Below are 13368 nucleotides of genomic sequence, written 5' to 3'. Positions count from 1 at the left end.
CACCACCGGATCCGCCAACCCACAGGCAATGAAGACCATCAAATCGAAGCGACACCAAACAACCTCCATGACAAGCAAAGCAGAAGAGAAAACCGCATTGAAACCCAGGATTGAACCAGGGACCTTCAGACCATCAGCCGAACTCTGTCCCAACTGAGCTATCAAGGCCCGCTTAACTTCTGCTACTGAATACCCATCCCAAAGTGGAAGAGGGCGGAAGCCACGGACAGCCACAGACAGGAGCTGAGAGCCAGCGGCTCGGGATCCCGACAGGAGCAGCAGCACGGAGCCCGGAGATCAGAACACAGCAGCAGCTCCAGAGCAGAAAACACCCCCAGGGAAGCACAGCACAGGCAGCAGCACGCCCCAGCAGGCCCCGGGAGCCAAAAGCCCCGCAGACAAACACTCCACCAGGTCGCATAGGGGAGGAAAGAAACAGGTCACTTAAACAGCTTGCCACTGCGGTCAAAAGACCAATCGAGTAATACAAGTGTTAGAAGCACATGTGCCATTTCTGGGATGCAGAAGCAGTGAAGGGAATAAATACCGACAAGCGGCACTTACCCGGAGGCGGGGCCCACCCCAGGAACAAGGCCCTCACCCCAAACACCAGGAGACCGGCAGGAGCCCATCAAACACAGCACGCCTCACCCGGCCAATCTCGGGAAGACGAGCCTGTGACCCCGAAGAAACCGGGAACTCTAGCCCCAGCCGCGAAGGGCCGGGAGGCCATGCAGAGCAAGCAGGACACCAGCACCAACAGAGACTGACTCCCAGCAAGCCCGGCAGGCCAGGAGACAGTCCAGGTAACCCCCCGACGCACAGCCAGGCTGCCGGTCGGGGGGAGAAGAGAACTACAGCCACTCCAGCCCAGCAGGAGCATCACCAGCACAGTCAAGTGCATTCTGTCGACAGGTAGAAAAAACTAAAGGACCTGGGGGTAATGTTAGCTTACATCTTACATGTGATTTTTTTCAAGAATTAGGGCATGCATAGAAGGAAGATAGCCAAAGCAGTAGTACACTTAAATTTGGAGAGCTGGGATTTCTACCTGAAGTTTGTAGATATACGGGCCGGACGGAGGTATAACCGGTAGAAAGGTAGGAGGTTTTGATACAGATCATGTGAAAAAAACAAATAATGAGCAGATCAAATTACAAATCCTAATATATACTTATGAAATAACCCATCGTCCCCCAATATCTTTTTCGCACACAGGGGCTTATTTAGAAGGCCGTGCACCACTTTTGCATGATTTTTAACATGGGAAAAATGATGCAAAAGTGGCACAAGGGGTTTGTAAATCTGCCCCACAGTACCTACCAAGTCAACAGGTACAGTCACACTGTTGTGGTTTGTCAAAAGGAGGGAGAGCGATCGGTAGATCAATTGGGCACCATTTACCACTAAGGAAAGTGGAAGGTCCAGTGTCAGCTCGTGCCCTCAAGTATGGATCAACAAAAGTGGGTTGTTGAACTGTTCCTTAGATCAGGGAGTGTGTGTATCTGGCGTGACCGGAGGTGAAGATTTAATACCTTTGGGTATCCATTTTGTTGGAAGTATTTGCCTCACACACCCATGCGGGTGTCATGCCTCATCATCGGCGTTGCTCCTCGTCGGGGAGGCGGTGCAATCCCCGACGGGCTCACCTCAGAGAGGGGCTCTTTGGCGGAGATCTTTTAAATCCAACAGCCTTTTGGTGAAGTGTGGGTATGAGAGTAGTGCAGTGTGTAGCCTAAGTGGTGATTTAAAATGAAGTATGGGGTACCAGAAACTACTTTATTAAGGGGGTCCCCTACTCCAATTAAAAACGTGAATCTAACCGTCCCGGTGCCAACAGGTTAGTTGTAGTGGCCCTAGATTAGATTTGAAACGAAATTGGTCAGCATGTTTCTCGCATGGGTGGAGTACCCGCGATTCATCAGGACCTATAGTGGGTAAAAGCAAGGTCTACAAACGTGAAACAGCATGCTAATGTCATGTGCCTAGTACCGAATTTGTGGGATATTTTATGTTTACCTCTGTAGCTATGTCCTATACCTGGATGGGAAATAAGAGTACAGGGTTAGTACCATGAATAATCGCCAGAATAAGTACATGGTGCTAAACCAAAACAACACACAGTGTCATGCTAGTGATAATGTAATACTACTAGCCTAAATTTGGCGTGACTGTAATGTGACAAGGTGGATTCATACTGTTACACCAACTTATAATAAGTGAAAGCATTAAAACAAGGAGTATTAAAAAACAGCAGCAGTCTAACAGGAGAAACACCCTCCTAATCGTTTGATCAGTGGGAGCAATTCGTGGTGGCAGAGCGTGGTGAAATTATCCCCACTCGGTGTATATAATGCATGTCTCATGCCAGGTGTGGAAACATGCCAGGTGTGGAAACCCGACTCACCTAATAGTCAGGAGCTAAGGGCCACAGCAATACCGGCGGGTTTGTACTGCGGGATGGGTGTTCACACAAGGAGAGGGTGTTGTTTACACGATACAGATATGTCTATGGTCACTATAATTTTGTGGCACAGTTTGGAATGGCAATGTTTGACGGCACTTTACTTTCAATGCTTAAATGGACCCTAAAGAACTCATATAGGGATATACATTTATGCAAGTCATCACAAGATCATTTAATAATGAGAGTACAATGTATTTGGCAGAGTTAACTACAAGAAGATTGTAGTCGTAATTTTACCCAATTCGAATTTTCAAACATATCTAAAAGTCACTTTTGAGAAACAGCAGAATGTATGTCAAAGCACAAATGTCACTAAGGTTGGAACAAGAAAAGAACATAAAGAATATTGATAGGATGTGTTACATCAGAATATATTCGCTATGTATTTTAGCCCTGATGAAGTCGCAGGATTGAATTCCTGATGCAACGAAACAAGTGTTGGCTAAAGACTTAAGAAACAATTAAAGAACACAAGAACAATAAAAAATCTGTGAAAATCTGATACATTACCGTACTTATTGTATGATGATACTAGGGTGTGCTGAAGGGTAAAAGTAATTTCTATTGTAGACCTTGGTCATACATTAGGGAGTGGGGTGTTCTTCCTATCTCATAGCACAGCAATATGCTACGGGATATGTAAACAAATGTGTACTGGCTTTTAGAGTGCCATATCCTTTAAATATATTCACCCACGGGGCGTGGCTTGTCCGGCAGCATAATGGGCACTTGCTAAGAGGGCTCCACCAGCCGCAACAATATCCTTAACACTCCTACCTTTGGGGGCAGCTGCAGTCGCAAAGAGACAACGAGCTGTAAGAGGTAAGAGGTGGGGGCTACTGCAGGAGGCAAATATGTAATCCCAGAATTCCCCTGAGCCACAAAATCCGAAGGCGTAAGCGGAGAGGCAGCGGCCCTGATGCAAGGCTTGCTGTGGCTGCTGGGATGCACGGGGCACTCCTCGTGGCGTGAAGCCCTGCTGGCAGCTGAGAGGTCAGAGCAAGACTATCGAAGGAGGTGAAGCTGCCTGCGTGCGGTAGAATCAGCAGTTCTGGATGCGGAGTTTGTTGGCCTTGTGCATGCATTGACTGCGCACTTTATCAGGACCCGCTCGGATAGGATGGCAGGGGGGCTTGTGCTGCGGAAACTGCCCAAGGCACCTGAGGTGAGGAGTGGCGTGCAGAGTTGATCGCGTGCAAGGAGCAGTGTGTGGCTTTGATGAGGCGGGCAGGTCCAGAATTTCGGAGGCGGCGTGAGGAATCCCCAGGCCCAAGTGAACAGTGACTGACAAGCGGGCGGCTGCAGCAGCGTGGACCTACGCAATAGGTGAGCCGTGCCAGGGCCCCCAGGGAAGAGAAGACCTGCATCAGGGTGCTCACCGCGCTCCTTAAACTATCTGGGGGCAACGTCTTCGACATACCTGCACACGGTGGCACCGGCCTGATCCTTGCTTAGAGTGGCTGGGGCGGACCTGGAGAGGGCGCAGGGGCCTTGTCCGTAGACTGCATTTGAGGGCTGCCTGATTACTTGAGTGATTCTCTGCCTCCTGACTCTGGTCCTAACTGGTCCTAACTGGTCAGCGCAACTACATCGGTCTACCAGATTCAAGTGACACTGGGCCAGACTGCGTAGGTGATCTTGCATAAGGTACCAGCGTAGGACACACTACAAACTGTAGAAATTGATTGTTGATTCCAGCGTAGTGCGTCCTGGGCATCAGCCTGGTAACCTGAGTCTTGGCATAGATCCAGAGGGTATACTGTGCGCCATTCCTGACTCTGTGAACAGGCAGCTGCGGAGCGGAATCGTGCAGGGCTGTTACTTCTTGGTGGGGCACATCTTGGATTTGGTGTGGATTAATTAAGCTGCTTGGGGAAACACGGCGCTAAGCAGGCCAAGCTTTCTTCTGGACACAAAACACTCACAAGGCATAAAGACAATGACGTGGATACTGATTACGAAACTAGCACCAAAGAGGGAGCTGAGGGGATAGCGGTGACTTCCATGCCCTTCTACTTGAAGTGAAAGCCAGCCTAAAGACTACTGATTATAAATTGGATTTGTTGAATACCAAGCTACACCAAGTGAAGAGGCAGGTGGACTCCCACAAGGAGCGTCTGGTTGCACTGAACAATCATGCTACTGAGCAACATGAGTTTCAGATAGAAACAAAGGAACAATTGCTAAACATGGATAGAGTGCTGAACATTATTAAGGCCAAGAATGAAGATATAGAGGCCCGCTTTTGTAAAAATAATGTACACATCACAGGAATCCCTGAGACAACAGCAATAGTGAAGATGGAAACATATGTGGAAGTCCTGATGCACGAGCTATTCGACCCTGACCTATCAGCACTCTTTATAGTGGAGAGAGCTCACCACGCTTTGGGTCCCAGACCCCCAGTGGTATCCACGCCAAGACCAATTTAAGCATGGATATTAAATTACGGGGGCCATGATGCTATCCTCCGACTGCAAAAAACACAGTTGTGTTTTTTGCAATTTTCACCCCGAGTGGGCTGGGTATGCTCAAACGTGAGTCCCAGGCTCTCCACATCACTGGAGTCAAGCTATCCAGGCTGAAGAAGGCTGATAGCCAGAAACCGGTCCTTGGATGCTTGATTCCGGTCTAGGAAAGACATGGCTTGGTATTTCCCGCTGGACTGTTCCCATGAGGCACAGGGTCAAGGCTGATTTGCATATTGTCATTGTCTGACCTACGGTGGTGTGGAGTGCAAAAAAACGATGGATTTAGGCCCAGATCTTTGTACTGGGGTGAATGTAAGACATTGTTCTGCATTATGTCCATCAACTGTGTTTTTTTTTTGCTATCCTCCGACTGGCCAGAGTGAAAGGCAACAATAATCATAAAGGTAGCAACATCACTATCTACCCTGACTTTAGCCAAGCAGTACAGGCTGTTAGACACAAATTCATGCCAGGTACTGAAGCAATCACAGCACCGAGACTGCCCTCCTCGCCGCCACCAATGACATCCACTCCCTCTTCGACCAGGGCAAAACTGCAGCCCTCATCCTCCTGCACCCTTTGGCAGCATTCAACACCATCTCCCAACGCACCCTAACCACTAGACTCCAAGATGCTGGCATCTGCGACAAGGCCCTCAACTGGATCTGGTTCTTCCACACAGGCAGAAGACAACGGGTCAGACTTCCGCAATGCCTCATGGAACCGACAGACACAAACTTCATAGTGCCCTGGGGCTCCTCTCTTAGCCCCACCCTCTTCAAAGTCTACAAGGCCCCCCTAGCAACCATCATCATGAACCACAGACTCAACATCATAACCTACGCTGACAACACACAGCTGATCCATTCCCTCACCTACGAACGCAACGTCACCAGACACAAATTCAAATAAGAGAAGAAAGCCGTCAGCAGCTGGATGAAGAACAGCTGCGTTAAGCTCAACTGAGACAAGACCGAAGACCTCATCCTGGGATTCACCCTCTCTGCACGGATCGATACCTGGTGGCCCTCTGTGCAAGGAACTCCCCCCACTTTGACGGACCATGCACGAAACTTCAGGATCACGCTTGACGCATCACTCACTATGGACCGCCAGATCAACACAGTATCCTCTGCCTGTTTCCATACCCTCCGCCTGCTGCTAAAGACCATCAGATGGATCCCCACTGAATACTGAAAGACCATCACTTGCGCACTCATCAGCAGCAGACTCACCTACGGCAACACATTCTATGCTGGTGTTACCCAGAACAACCTCTGTAAGCTCTAGAATGTACATGAGTGCCGCAGCCAGGCTGGTCCTCGACCTCCCCCAGCAACCCACATCACTCAAAACCCCCGCAAACTCCACTGTCTCCCAGCATACAGAAGAGTTAACTTCAAACTCCTCATCCATGGTTTCAAGACCCTCCCCAACGCCGGACCAACATACCGGAACACCCGCCTCTCCTTCCACGCTCCCAACAGACACCTGCAAAACCAGAACCAGAGGAAATACCTACTCCTTCCTCGCTGCCAAGACGTGGAACACCCTACCCCTCCACCTCAGACTATCTCCCACGCTACCCTAGTTCAGAAAGTGTTGCAGGGACCCAGGACCTCAGTGTCTCATTAGCATCAGTGTCTCATTAGCTCTTCGTCCTATAGCAAAGGAACCAATGATTAGACAACCCAGAACATGAGACTTAGGTTATACTCAGGAATGGTGGGAAGCAAGAACACTCTTTCGTTATACTCTCATACCAGTCCACAACAGGAGTAAAAAAGAGACAGGGGAAAGGTGAAAATATGTATTTTAATGAAGTGCTCTAAGATGCAGTAGCTTTGCTAACATAAGCAGACATATGATTAGAAATAATATGATCAGCAGTGTTACAATTCCATAAAACACAAAACCCTCCCTATATAAGAACTATGTTTTATAAAATATAGAATGTCTCTTAGGCTTGTGTGGGGGACCCCATACCTCTAAGATCAGCAGGAATGAATCACATCAGGATCTGCAAAAGCTCTTCCAAGTGCCTAAAATCATGCCTCCAGTGTAATATTAAAGGCACCAGAATCTCCGTTGGCTCGCAGCTGCATGTATGATATGGCTAAAACCTGAGCCGATCAGCCCGAACAACAGCTACCTTGGAGACTTTAGCACTCACTGTGCAGACTAGGGTCGCGATGTAAGTCTAGGGATGCTGAAAAACAAGCCTTTCTCATGTGAAGCAATTCACGCAGCCTAACTTACAACAACAGTTATATGCAGTGCCGTGTGCAAAAAGCAGCAAAAGGTAAAATAGCGTTTAAACTTTCAATAAGCCTATGCTAACATAGCAATGTGCGAAACAAGGCCCAGCCCTCACTACAAAAGGACCTCAAGACCTGGCTCCTCAAATGACCCCAGAAATTAGACGGATCTGCTCTCCACCTGCCCATAGCACCCTGAAACCCCCACAGGTGAGTAATTGAGCTTTACCAACTGTTGATTGATTGAGAGGGCACAAAGGGATTGCTAGGTCTAACCGTATTGACTGAGGCCTTTTACTCCAGTTGTCCCAGGGGACTATGGATTCTGAGTCAAGTTGTCCTTCTAAACTTGACTCTCAGTGGAAGCTGTTGACATGCAGCCAAAGGCCCCCTCTGGGGAGCCGAGATAAAGGTAAGTGAATACGACTCATCACTCAAAGTGCAAACAGCATGAAAAACAAAACAATGTGTAGTCAAGTACTTGGTTTTATAAGAAAAATATGCATTTTATTTGAAATCTGCAAGGCAAAGGTCTAACTACATGCACTAGCAAAAATATAGTCCCCTTGAGGTTGGGGCTCTAGTAGTTGTCAGTCAAATCCCTGTCACACCATCATCATTATAATGTGCTCTGGGTTAATTCCTATTCATTGGTGGCCAAATCCAGAGAATACTCACTATTAGGCCGTACTGAAGAGTTCCTCTTTGACTCTTTGTGAATTACTCAAAAGTGTCTATGGTGCCATAGCATCTTTAGCAGCGAGTGCCCCGGGGCCCATCAGGCCCTGTTCATGTCTTACCTGCTCTTGCAGTGCAGAAACATTCAGCATTACAGGGGTTGTCTTCAGTGCGGGCAATTGTGCATTGTGATCTTGCTTGTAGAAAACAGGCTATTCACAACCCACATGGCAGCACCCGGAGGTGCAGGCTCTCCCTCCTGAACATTGCTGCTGGCCTCTCCAGTTATCAGAGCAGTTCCCAGCTCACAAAGGCACAGAATATTAGCTTCCCCAGCAGGGGAGGCAGAGAGAGAATCCTTTCTGTAGCGCCCAACTGCTGGAGACCACGAGGGTGTATTGGCATCCTCAGAAATTGTCTGCAGTACTCTGGGTTAGTCAGGGCAGTTCACTCACTGTACAGGCTCAACTCACAAAGCAAATAAGTCTCACTCTTTCCTAGGGTAATGGAACTGGCAGCCACTACTGGCATACAGGGTTGCCAAGGTACTAAGTAAACTGGGCGCAGACACATCCGGTGTAAATACCTCATTCAGATCAGTTATGTGTCTGGGGCTCCAACAGGCAATAAATAGACTGGGGCATAGCTATTCCCTCACACATCACTCAGGAAGTCCTCCTGACAGGGTCCCCACTGCACATTGCTCCCACAAATGCTCTCCTCTTCCTTACAGGGAAGCAGGCAGGCACTGGCGCTGCAGGCTCCAGGGTAGGCGGTCTTGGCTTTCCTGGGTTGTTTCCCCTCACCTAGCAGAGAGACTAGCAAGAGTCCTGGTCATGGTCATAGGAGTCTTGCAGAGCTTCTCTTTCTCTGGCAGGTCATCTGGCTGCTTGGCAGAGGACACATTTTGGGGTCTCAATCTCCTCTTCTTATATCCCATTTTCAGACAACAAAATGTGATTTAGGGTCAGAGTCTTTGAAATTGTATGTTGGAGTTTTTCTTCTTTTGAAGTGCCCAATTCTCTTTATCTTCTTTCCCCTTGAAAAGATGTATGCCACAGAAAGCGAGATTCTGAAGCTGATTGACCCACAACACGATTCATGGGAGGGAACAGAGTTCACACCTGGATATTATCCAAATTGATATGTGCATCAAAAGGTTTACCTCAGGCTCCCAGCCTTACTACTTATGATTCACTTATCAGCCCCATCTCCTTCCTGAGATGTTGCCAGGTCCGTTCCTTGTGATCTATCACTGAATCAGAGACCAAGCTTTTGAAGTGTAAAGGGAGAGTCTCTTCCTCCCTTGCTTCAGAGTATCCAAACCGGATAACAGGGATGTAGCAATACTTAAGTCGGTTTGGTGAAATTCCTCTCCTCCTCATGTCTTCCCCAGGCAGGCCTGGGTGTGCAAACATTAAACTCATGGTCCTCCACATAATGTATTAATGCAGGCACACTTACTCAGTGTACATTCCTGCCACACTTACTTCCAGCACTGTTACCTCCTCCATACATTGTACCATTACAAGTACATAGACATCCAGCACACACATTCACTGCACTCACTGTTCAGCACAGACGTTTTTCTATACTGTGCAGGGTGTCCTTTTGGCACTACCCGCACACACACTCACCATGTGCGTGCTGCACAACACTTCACCTTTCAAGTATTGGTATTCAAGCAAGCACATATACACCCAGCTATGCTTTCATTGCACATGCACTGCACTGCACAGCACTTCATCTCTCATGTAACGTATTCCTTGCAGGAATATATACACCCAGTATATGCAGTATTCATACATGCACTGCTCAGTACTGCCCTATCCCTGTACTGTACCCTTCCCAGACACACATACATCCAGCACAGAGTCACTACTCCTGCACTGCATGGCACACCACATCCACCTGTACAACGTTGAGTTAAGCACACAACAGTAAGCGGGCTTGTAGGTCTCACTCCAGTGACACAGCGTAAAGGTTCCTGTTCACTGCAAGTGTAAACTACACAGCATGCTGCCATAACAGCGCTCATGCTGCTAAACTCCTGGTTAAGGAAGTAGCATGACACCACTATGAGAGTCGAGCTTTGGCGCCTCTTCTGGTCCAACAAGACCGCAATCGGTGAGACAGGAGCATGATCCATGTTTACCTATGACAAAAAAACAGCACCAGGGCTTCAGACAACAGTACAGTTGGGCTGTCAGGGCAGGGGTGCAAAGGACTTTTCCTTCAAAGCAGTCAGGATCCAGGAACCACTGGCTTTACAGGTAATGCTTGTGTCATAGTCCACAGTTGCTCATGAGGATTTGAGTATGTGTACTAGGCAGTGTATATATTTGGTACACCACTTAGAATCAGAAACAAGAACATACCCCCTACGTAAAAATTCTAGCACTTAGCTATTGTTGGATCTCCAAAGTGTACCAAGACGAAATGTGATGAACACACAAAACAAAAATTACAAAAGTCCCCATTCTATCATGTCCCCAGAAGCAGACTCTTGCAAGGCCATTTTATAGGCTCAGATGGCGAGGCGCTAAAAACAGAGCAAAAAGAGCGAAGAAATTCCCCGGGTGTTCCACTGCATCTGACAGAATACCATTATTGTGCATAGGTTGGCGACAGAACCTAATAAATGATGTGCATACCTTCCATATGCCGGGTGGGATGGGTCCTGTCATGAAGCTACCCTGGCTGCAATGGAATTTGTCCTGCTGGTCACATAATCTGCAATGACTTGTTCATATGTGGCTATTGTATACATTTCCTGCATCCATAATAGTATACCTGGGCTGTGGGAGGTTCTCCAGAGTGAAGTATGCAAAGTTTGGCAGCCTCAAGAGTCATAGCAGACCATTTAGTCATCAGTTGAGTGACCTCCAAATTGTCTGCTATGTTATGTAGAAGCACTACAGTAATGCGTCAAGATCAGGGCTGCCCAAATAATGTGTACAGTGTCATTCCCTGCGTTGCACCTGGCAGTAGCCCAGTGTCATGTAGTCTTTTCAGGGTCCAATGCCACCCATGGAGGATCTTAAAGTAGCTAAATTTGAGACATGCTTCCAGCAGTGCCTTATTATGGGTGGACGTTAGATCATCCCAGTCCTCGTCAGAGAAGGGAAGTTGAAGTCAGTCGGACCACCAATTCTTAAGACAAGTTGATGTAGACCAAAATACTATGTCAGGAGTGTCTTGTAAAGACAGCATTTCATGATTCAGTAATGGAGTAGCATTCTTCCATAGGTGAGCAGGAAACAAATGTCAGTTTGAGTTCCCCACTATTTGAGCCTACTTCAACTAACTCTTGTCCTAAGACTCTTCCACTTCGTCCATCGTGATGATGCTACTTGCTCTGTAGAACTCATCTTACAAAGATGCGGTGTTACAAATGAGACCTTTGTTCCACACATGTTGTTGAGCTACTTCAGTAACTGCCTAAGAGCATAAGTCTCAACAACAAAATATCATACACATTTTAAATAAAACTCAGTAAGAGCCAAGAAGATCTCTCATCATCCTTAGAAGAATGTTCAGGTACATTCAATATCGCCTAAACAAATTCCTTCTGAAGCAACACACCTGCTTTGGTTACCTTGGAGCAAGCTCCCTGTAAACATCAGACGCTCCCCAGCCCTGCACATGTTCACGAACCTGGCTCTTCGACTGAACCGGAGCCGCCCTTCCCCCCCAGCACCTTGAGACCCGGACTGGTGAGTAGCATGCTTTATAAACCCCTGATTGATTGATTGATTGATTACCTTGTGGCACAAGTACATTACTAACCTACTGGCAAGCTTACACATTTTCACTCAAACCATTGTGCTTGTGAATTCCCAACACGTAACACAATAATTCATAATGTTCTAATCTATTCCTACCCATAACTAAAATGTCATACAAAAATTGCCACCCCACTGCAGCCCTTGAAAGACTGGTACATTAAAGGCTGCAATTCTGCAGTAAGTGATGCAAGGTTAAAAGGCATATGCTTGAACTGGTAACACCTAAAGGAAGAGATTAAAGTGGTGAGATTGTACTGGAGAGATTTAAGGGAATGAGGTAAAATTCAGACGCCGGGTCAATTGATGAAAATCACTAGCTAAAAGCTCCCACATCTTTAGTAATGAAGATGTATCAATTAGTATGCTCTTTTTTAAATCTCTAAGGTCTACACATTACCCTATATTTCTATTAGCCCACCTAGACACAACCACATGGACCAACCACTCTGTAATATCAATGGTTTGAAAAAACCCTCATTCACTATTCTCATTATTACATCTTCACCCTCATTCTTAATTCCAATGAGGATGTTTCTGACTTTTATGTAACATAACATGAACTGGGTATCAAGTGTTGATTTCACTCCACAAAACAGTTACTTGGGATGTGCTGTATTTAAGCTTCAGCTTTGTTAACTTCAGTTAAGCCATCTACTCAATTCAATGCAATCTCCTGTCAGGCCTCCGAACTATCACATGAGTTCTTAAATGTGTCCCTTGAATCTCTTGTGTGCAAGAAGATGTTCTTAGAAAATGAGGCCCAATTTCTATATGTTTAATTTGCAAATGGATGTCTTTATAATATTGTGTACCACCTAACACTAAAACCATATTGCTAAAAAGATTCCCTTCTTCAGACAAAGGTGAAGTGTGTATTATCCAACAAAGACACAACCTGATATGTCTGCACTGAAACCATTATGTGGTTAAATTATCTCTAGAAAACTCTTCACGACATGCCTAAACAAACTGTACCGGATGTCATTGATTTCCAGCCACAGCTGTAGGTTTGTGAATGTGGCAAAAACAGAAATATCCAAAAGAAACTGGCTGGCAAGTCTTACAATCACATATCAGCATTGTTCATTAAGGGACATTTTCTGCTGGTTTGGCACCTTTTGGATTTTATATTCTTATTAGGGGCAGTGGCACAGATAGTAAATCTAATTTTGTAGGGCCTCAGTGGATGACGTATATGGACGCAAGTCAATATTTGCACCCGAAAAGAAAAAGGTGGGCTGTTGTTAATTTGTCATTGATGGAAAACTTGCCACCTCTGGCATACTAATGCATAGTGTTGATAATTCTAATTGTGACGATGCCTCTTTACTACAATATCATCAAGGCAGAATGTGTTGCTCCTACATGATATAGCAGATTTTACAACAGAGAGCAGGTCTTTATCTGGTGCTACATTTGAAGATAACTTTGCTCTCCATGCTTGGCCCACCACTATTTTGAATTCATGCAGTCATTTCTATATTTCCTGTCACTAAGGACAAAATGGAAACAAATGATAGAGGCTCTTTGTAGATGATATAATGTTCAGCAGCAACTTGGAATCCCCAATTTGCAGATTGTGAGACCTGACATCCGTGGCATGGTATTCACGCAAAAATGTTGCCTTCACCCTTCCTGTTTTGCTGAATTTGTTTTTGTTGACTTCAGTACTCAATGCATTTCCACTGTTAATCAGTGCTAAAGTG

Source organism: Lissotriton vulgaris, chromosome 6, assembly GCF_964263255.1.
Source record: "Lissotriton vulgaris chromosome 6, aLisVul1.2, whole genome shotgun sequence".
Lineage (NCBI taxonomy): Eukaryota > Metazoa > Chordata > Amphibia > Caudata > Salamandridae > Lissotriton > Lissotriton vulgaris.
The sequence above is the reverse complement of the archived record's forward strand: the minus strand, read 5'-3'. Positions refer to the sequence as shown.